The sequence below is a fragment of the Chelonoidis abingdonii genome, unplaced genomic scaffold, assembly GCF_003597395.2.
Source record: "Chelonoidis abingdonii isolate Lonesome George unplaced genomic scaffold, CheloAbing_2.0 scaffold0027, whole genome shotgun sequence".
NCBI classification, from domain to species: domain Eukaryota; kingdom Metazoa; phylum Chordata; order Testudines; family Testudinidae; genus Chelonoidis; species Chelonoidis abingdonii.
In genome coordinates, this window is record NW_027424288.1 from 1,719,898 (window position 1) to 1,729,106 (window position 9,209).

General features: G+C 41.4%; 1 long non-coding RNA gene across 1 annotated transcript; it reads left to right on the forward strand.

The window, feature by feature from the left end:
• Positions 1–1,255: 1,255 nt before the first annotated feature.
• On the forward strand, positions 1,256–4,186 carry LOC142046012 (uncharacterized). The gene is made up of 2 exons (XR_012654937.1): positions 1,256–1,657; positions 4,016–4,186. It is a non-coding gene; the product is annotated as an uncharacterized LOC142046012 (long non-coding RNA).
• The last annotated feature ends 5,023 nt before the right edge of the window (positions 4,187–9,209 follow it).

A 9,209-nucleotide genomic window follows, 5' to 3' on the forward strand; every position in this document is an offset into this window, starting at 1 on the left:
TACAAAGATAACAAGGACTAGAACCTCTTCTGATAATTAGATCTTAGAAGTCAGCCCATCTGTTTGTGTTTATGCAGTATCCAAAAGTATCTATTTTAGGAACACTAACCGCAAGTGAGGTCCAAAAGTCCTTCTCAATAATTATGCACTTTCCTCCTGTTGTGAAACACACATTTAGAACCCAGTTGACCCTAGCGGAATTTCATTTTCTACAGAAGATCTGGGCTTACAGTAATTGGCCAGCTGGAAATTTCCCTAGAGCAAATTTAAAACACTTATTCCTTATCAGTAACTGAAAGGCAGTTAGAACCATTATCCTCCCAAAGAGTGGCACATAACTTTCAAGATGCACTTTAGCCTCATTGGAGAACTTTGAAAACATTCCCCATTCAGGGTAGGTCTACACTTACTGGCTGTAGAGTACAGACGCTGCATGCCCCTTCAGCATGGGTATTAATAGCAGTGTAGACAGTGGGACGCTGCTTAGGCAAGTAGAATAGAAAGAAATGCCAGAACCGTTGGGTATATGTCCTACATGGCTTTCTACATGCCCAAACAGTGCTTCCCGTGTCTATGCATCTATATTTAGCATCCTGCTGCCAGAGCCTTTCCTGCCACAGCGAAAAATGCTCTAGTCGGGGGGAGAGGCACTGGCAGGGAACAGGCAATAGGGAAAGGCTCCAGCAGCTCCCCTCTGCCAGAGCCTTTCACTGCCATGCGTAGCAGCCCACCTTTCATGGTGGCGTGTAGTTACACATAGCCTACACGCCACTGCAAGTGCAGACCACGCTGCAGACAGAGCTGTGCTAACATACAGTGGATCTTAATTTTTTTCCCTCCATATTTTTCCTCTCCTGCTGAGCAATTATTACTAGGTAGTTTGCAGAGAAATAAGACTGTGATGATATGGGGGATATCATTTGCCTGGGGTCAGAGGCCCGTGGCTGGCTGGCTGATTAGCCCCTCCTGCTGCACCTGGGAAAAGAGCTGGATTGGTTGATCCTTCTTAAAAAAGGCAGCAGGAAATTGTAGTATCAACCAGGCAAGGTACTAACAAATTTCAACAGGGCTTTATTTTTAAAGTGGAAACCTCTTTACCAAGCTCCTACTGCAAACCTCTGTAACTCTCACTCTGCCTCCTCAACTCCTCCTGCCTCCTTCCTGTTTCCTGTCCTTTCAGAATCCCAACAGCCAGTGCTCCCAGTTCTAATAATCACAAGCACCATCCAAACACCCCAGACATGTAAATGGGAGATGGTAAGAAAGCTGAGAGGCTAGGAGCCATGCTCTCAGTGGACTGCTACTGGAGCAACTTCAGAGAGGAATTGCTCCAGAAACCACATGGACAGAAGGGAAGTCCTTTTATTACTGAGACTCTGAGATAAAAGCCAGAAAATGTTTCCATTGCAGAACTTACTGGTGCGAGGGACAAACTTGGGGAAAGGACTACTGAGTCTGCGCAAACTTTGAGGGAAGAGCCTGAGAGGCTTTGTTTTGTTATAGTTAAGAAGGTTTGAAATAAAAACAACTAACCCTGCTGGAAACTTTCCCTGGATCGTGTCAGAGAGCTCAGACACAGTTACCCCCAGGGAGTGAGCTAGTTCCTCAAGAGCAAAACCTGGTCCCGTAGGAGACCTGAATTCTTATGAGATGTAAGGTATGCCCGAATTCTTTACAAGAATCTTTATTACTTAGCAGTTTACTTTCCTCTGCTCTATGTCACCCACCTGTTGTCACAGTGGTAGTCTCTAAACTGTTTGGAGCTCTATATTATATAAAAATATCATGAATTAAGAATAACTAGACAATTGCCCCCGATCCTTCACACTGCTACACTGTTCTTTTGTACTTCATTGAAGGCAATAGAGTCACATGGGTGTGAATCTGGTCCAAAAATATCTGGGTTTGGGGGTTTCGGTTTTTTAATGAAAATCTAAACATTTCCAAAGAAAAATGTTAACAGAACCAATAATTTTTCAAAGTTGGCAAAATTTTTCACAGCACGCAGTCACACCGTGAACCTGGCAAAACCACCCCAGGAACCCAGAAATCCTGATTCCCAGCATCATATTGTAATGAACGCACTATGCATCCTCCTATAATGTTGTCACAATTAGTTTCATGGGAGATGATTATGGTATCAAAGATAATTGACTTCAGGTGGGTAATGTACAGCAGGCATAGAGGAACTTTTGAGGAACAATGATCTCGTTTTCATTCCGAAGTCACTAGAAATAAGAATTAAAAGAAACCAAGGAAGCGGCCCCCTAGAAATATGGTATTTCAGCAGAACTGCCACTAAACTGAATGTTTTTCAAGGTTTCCCACCAGCCAGCAGCAGTTCTTTAACTTTTAATCTCTCTCTTTCATTCTAGCAACAAAATACATTTTTTACATTAACTGTAAAATTGCCTTGTCACCGGTTACAGTAGTAATGCAGAAAGGAAGCTTATTATCAAAGCTGTTATCAAATATGTTTCAGGTTGGCAAGTTGTCTGTGGGTGAGGACTGGGCTGCCACCCAAGGCCTGTGAAAGTGTGGGATCATTGTCCAGGATGGGTTGTAAATCCCTGATGATGCATGGGGGGGTTTTAGCTGGGGACTCATGTGGTGGCCAGTAGAGTCCTGCTGGTTTCTTTCTTGGGTTTGTCTTGTAGTAGGAGGCTTCTGGGTACACGTCTGGCTCTATTGTTCTGTTTCCTTATTTCCTTGTGCGAGTATTGTAGTTTTGAGAATGCTTGGTGTAGATTTTGTAGGTGTTGGTCTCTGTCTGAGGGGTCTACAACCCATCCTGGACAATGATCCCACAGTTTCACAGGCCTTGGGTGGCAGGCCAGTCCTCGCCCACAGACAACCTGCCAACCTGAAACATATTCTCACCAGTAATTGCACACCGCACCATAGTAATTCTAGCTCAGGAACCAATCCCATGCAACAATCTGATGCACTCTGCCCAACGATATCTACCAGCGACACCTCACGAAACCTAACAGTATCAGCCACCTCACCGGTTCATTCACCTGCACGTCACCAATGTAATATACGCCATCATGATGCCAGCTATGCCCCTGCTACGTACATCGCAAACTGGATATTCTCTTGGAAAAGGATAATTAATACAACAGATTTAGGAATGCAATAACAAAAAACCTATAGAACACTTCAACCTCCTGGCCACACTATAAGCAGCCTTAAGGTGGCCATCCTGCAGCAAAAAAACTTCAGGACCAGACTTCAAAGAGAAACTGCTGAGCTTCAGTTCATCTGCAAATTTGACACCATCAGCTCAGGATTAAACAAAGACTGTGAATGGCTTGCCAACTACAGAACCAGTTTCTCCTCCCTTGGTTTTCACACCTCAACTGCTAGAACAGGGCCTCATCCTCCCTGATTGAACTAACCTCATTATCTCTAGCTTGCTTGCATATAAATATCTGCCCCTGGAAATTTCCACTACATGCATCTGACGAAGTGGGTATTCACCCACGAAAGCTCATGCTACAAAACGTCTGTTAGTCTACAAGGTGCCACAGGATTCTTTGCTGCTTTTATAGATCCAGACTAACACGGCTACCCCTCTGATAATTGATTGGGAATGAGGAGGGGCAGACGGGACTGAATGGTGGTGACTTCTTCAGTTCAAGTTTCTCCTTCTGATTGGCAGATGTAAAAAAACCCTCTCAGTCACTGTGTGGTTTCTCATTAAAATCTCTTATTAGAGGGGACCGTTCATGGCACTCTTGTTAAGAAAGAATTTCCATTGGCTGTTACCATTATAGAAACTAGAGATGTCCAGATCCTTAATCTAGGCTAAAACCCAAATCTAGCCCCACATATGGTTAGTGAGTCGCTCATGAACTGATCCTCATATCTGCAAATGTATTCATTGCTCCTAAGTATTTGCTGAAGAGTTGAGACAAAATCCTCCACCTATGGGATATTCCTAAATTATTTGCTTTAGCTGTTGTGTGATTGGTCCCTCAAGTCACATGCCATTGTTTCCACTTCTTAACAGGATGAGTGGAAACAATCAAAGTAATGAATAACAAACTTACAGCTGAATAAGCCATGGAGCCTACTAGTTGTGAAACTTTTGGTCTCCATGGAGATTTTCCAAAAGACAGCTGTCATCTGAATAATGGTTTGTAAGCAATAAATGCGACCTGATGTATTGCAGCAAGCTGAACTCTGTGTTGCTTTTGTTTACAAAAATATTCATGAATCCAATTATTTATCCTTTTGATTTAAAAAAAATCCTGGGTAAAATAGTCATAAATGAACAAAGAAGAGGATAATTTTTAACTGTTTTTAAAATAAAATTCATTGACATTTTGAACATTTAAAAAATCTGAATCAGCCCTGTTTGTGTGTGTGTGTATATGTATGTGTGTGTAATGGTAACCTTCCTTGAGGGATGTGTAACTTAGCCACAAAAAAATTGCTCTCAGATGAACTTTAGAACTTTCCTGGTCCAGAAGTGAGCTAGTGGTTATTGTTGGCTTCTTCACTTGTTTCATTTACAGTTCCATTTCAAAAATGGACGTTCTGTCCTCATCTTTTACTATTATGTTTTATGTTGTGCCTATAGTTGTGGTGGTGGTGGTGTTGTCATTTGTTGTTTGTTTGTTTTTACAGCATAATGATAGTTAGTGGTGTGAATGGACTGTTCAGAATTGGGTTCATGTAAGAAGATACTGAGGAGGAGGACCATATTGACTAGATATATAGCATGGAGGGGCATACATGGATCATGCAGCTTGCCCAGACTATTGACCTCATATTTGCTTTGTGCTGTTAAATGCAAAGTCTGTCGTGCATAAAGCTCCTGTGGCTTATAATCTGATCCTGGATGAAGCTCCCAACTTTGCATATGCAACTGAGACCTGCTTGGACACTGCTGCTGGACCAACGTTGGTGCAATTCATTCCCAATAGTTACTTCAGCATGAACTGAGAGAGCTGGGGGAGAAGGTATAGCTGTGCTTTTTGCAGCTAATCTACAGTGCAGTTCTCATTTGTCATCAAAATTTCAAAACATGCACAATTTCTAGACCAGGTCTAATAATAGCTCAAGTTGGAATTGGGCCAGAGCACTGAGATTAGTACCCATATAGGCTGGTGAAAAACGCTATGGGATCATTAATGACCATGAGTAGGGCCCTGCCAATTTCACGGCAGTGAAAAACACATCATGGACTGTGAAATAAGCCCTTCCTTGTGAAATCCGATCTCCCACCACTGCTAGGAGCGTCTCAACCAGGGAGATCCTAGCTCTGGCTGGGCTGGGGAGGGACAGGATTTGTCCCTCCCCTGCACAGCCACTCTTGAGGGAGATCAGGCCCATCTCCGGGTTCCGCCCCCTGCTGCAGGACGCTCTGGGACTGGGCAGCAGGACGCTCTGGGACTGGGCTGCAGCCCCACGGGTTCCTGCAACTGGAGGAGTTTTTTGGAGGTGGGTCCAATCTCGCCCTGCTGCTCAGAGTGCCCAGCGAAGGGGGCTCCTAGCTGCTGCTGGGCTGGAGAGAGATAGGACTTGTCCATCCCCTGCACAGCCACTCTTCGAGGGAGCTCAGACCCACCTCTGGGAACCTTGTGCAGCTGCAGGAAGCTCTGTGGTTGCTGCTTTCAGAGTCCAGCTCTGAAGGCAGCACAGAAGTGAGGGTGGCAATCCCATGATCCCCCTACAACAGGCTTGCGACTGCCTCCAATCCCATTTTGGGTCGGGACTCCCGTGGTTAGGACAGCGTGAAATTTCAGATTTAAACATCTGAAAACTTTAATTTTATCAATTTTCAACTCCTATGATGGTTAAATTGACCATAATGGACTGTGAATTTGGTAGTGCCCTAATCATGAGTGGTTAGGACCTTCATTTTACTTCTTTTCGCAAAGACAGCATCTATTCGGTGATGAGGCAGCAAGTGTGAAAAATTAGGGCACTTTTCTTTTTGAGGGAGGGGTATAGTTGCAAAGCCCCTAATATCAGGATAGTCCTGATAATATCGGGACATCTGGTCACCCTATGTACGGTATATCCAAAAGCACTCTGCCCCATAACACCATGCTGGACTAACACAGCTACAGTGCACACCAAGAAATCAAAATGCCACCTACTAAATCACTAACATTAATTCTTGTAGCATTTAGCTGCTTCTTGGCAATCTCCAGTCCAAGGAGGATCTCATCCTGACTCTCTTTAATTTGTAAAGCTGACATCCACACATCAGTAGATGGTAAAGTTGTAGACAATGAATGTTACCTTTAAAACAGAGATCCTAATACTCGTGATCACTGAAGACTCGATGGAACTTCCCAAACTAATTGGAGGGTTTACCACAATATCCTAGCCAAATTCTAGCTAAGGTGGTAACAAGTGCAAACTTTCTATCTAATATTCCTTCTCATATGATGGCTTATTTTTTCTTCCCCCTCCTAAATAACTTCTTTCATGTTATTAAATAAAAGCAACACACAGCCCTGATTCTTTAAGAAGGGAGAATAGTTGCTGTGTAGATCCTGTTACCTAGCATCAGGATGCTATTTCTCCTAAATCAGTGGACAGGTACTCTCCTGTTTGTTTTCTACGTCTTGAATTTTCATCACTGCAACTTTTTGACCTTCTGACTAGATGGGGCTTAACAGTAAAGTATGTCTGGATCCCCAAATGTCCTGGCATGTTTTCCTAGTGATCTTGCTGTTGTCATATAAAACAGGGGACAAAAATTGCCTGGAGCATTTGTTGTTATTAATAGAAACAGAGGACTGTGCAATGATAATTTCAACAAGAATTACTAAGAAATAAGTGATATCCCTTATTGTAATCATTTAGAAAACTGTAACATAATGGGAACTTTCTTTTAAATATGTCTGGAGGCTGGGTTAGACCTTTATCTTGCCATTTTAAATTCAAATATGTGAAATTTCAAGATCTGAGCTATCAAGAATAATATCATCAAATTCCAGAAAGATGAATTGTGTAGTCAAGTTATTGGTGGAACTGAGTCACAGCTGTTCAACAGGATCAATTTGTCACTTTTTTTATAAATGCTGTCGTGATATATACTTAAGTGGTTTTACTCCGCAGGAAATGGATTAATTCAAACTCTTTTTAGTCCCTTAAATGGTAGACTTCAGGGAGATAGCTTTTTAAGTTTATCTTAACATGCAATTAAATTTTGATTGATGTATTTTTATTTCATGTACGTATAATTTTTTGGAGGCTCTGAGAATTGTATATTTTGTACGTCAATGAAAGTTGGTTAAAGTGAAGGAAGGTAAAAGGATTAGGGTGCAGTGATATTCCACCACTTGTTAGCCCTTATGATTATAAAAAAGATGATTATAATGTAGATGTGATAACTCAGATACTGTGATAGATTTCATCTTCTAAAAAATAAAATAGACCCTACTACTGGAGCCTGATTTTGCTGTCACTTACACTAACAGGCATAACTCCATTGACTTCAGTGGAATTACATCTGATTTGCACTATTGTAGGTGGGATAAAAATTAGGCACAAGGTATTTACAAAAATGCCTTATCTTTTCATAAGCCTGAATGTATCTCAGATCAGTGTTAATTGCATAGTTTGCCATATCTGGCATCCTTATACATGCAGATGCAAGTAACTCTGGGCTTTGAATTTCAAGAATCAGAGCCACAGGTATGCTGGCAAAGCTATTCCTTATTTCAGCTCCATCTGACTCACACTGATGCCACATATTCATTTCAGAATGAAGAGACTTCTTCCTTATTTCTATACAGCATTGACATGTATGCTTCCGTCCCATTACTTTGGGTTTACAAGAAACTGCAAGTCACCAATCAGTTGTTTCTGAAACATTTACAAATTAAAGGCGTTTACAAAAGTCTTTTAGGAAAAGGATATAAATGTCAAAATAAATGGCATGAATGAAAGCATTAATAACGTCCATAACTTATTCAAATGTTTAATTCAAACCTTTCTGTAATGCAATATGCAGAAGATCAAGATAGTTTAAAGTTATGTTTCTTATGGCCACTGTAACTCATTTGCCCAGGCGTTTTGCCTAAGATTAAGCAAAGCACTTTAACGTGTGCTTAACTTTAAGCACATAAGTTGGACCCATTGACGCCAGGGGTCTGCACATGAGTTAGTCTGCCGAATCGATATCTTAGTTGGCTATGCTCTAATAAAGGAACCTTAGTGATTGTGATCCTATCTGAATTCCATTGAGGAGGTGAAATATACATTCCTTTGTTGTTGCATAAAGCCTATTCATGTCAAAGGAAAGCAGGGTGACCAGATATTCCAATTTTATACGGACAGTCCTGATTTTGGGGGCTTTTTCTTATATAGGCACCTATTACCCCCCACCCCGTCCCAATTTTTTACACTAGCTGTCTGGTCACCCTAAAGGAAAGACCCCCATTGACTCATGGGCTTTGGAGCAAATCCTTAGAACCAAAGAAAAGAAGGCATGCTATAAATAGAAACATGTACCTGTATCCACAAAGATATTTAAGCACCTATCTCCCATATAAATTGATGAGAGTTTGTTGCCTAAATACCTTTTAATATCTGGGCCTTGCTTTATGGAATACCCATTGCCATTGTCTCTTCTGCAGCCTTTTGCACGGTCAAGATGATGTTACAAGAGTCATACAAGCATCGGATAAGATTTCTCCCTTCAGTGGGTTTTCAAGGAGAAGGGCTAATCCAGCCCACAGTCCTCATTGAACACCACATGAGATTTGGGATTGTTGTGAAAAAAATTAATCCTTGATGTGTGTTTCCAGTAACAACACCTTTTGCAGAGCAATCAGAGACAAAATAATTCTCCCTCATCCCAATGACAGACTGTGAAAGTGAAACCCAGTGATCTGGGTGGCTCCAGGAAAATGAAATCTTGTATTTTTGACAGCATAATTGTTATGCTCTGTCAGATTTATATAGCTTTTTCATAAGAAACACTTAATACTTCATACAGATATTACTTTTTTTCATCAAATATCACTTTGGAAAAAGTTAATAATTTAGCAACTTTTTTATTAAAAAATGGCTAATTCACAGATGCACGCAATACCATCTCCAGATATTGCATTCATTATGGAGGGAAGTAAAACTTTCCTCTAAAGCTTTGGAATGAGTCTGTTGTTTATGTGATTGTCTTCCAAGCCTGAAGAACATGGGTTTCAAACAGAAGTTTGCCTGTGTTGGGAAGGAAAGAC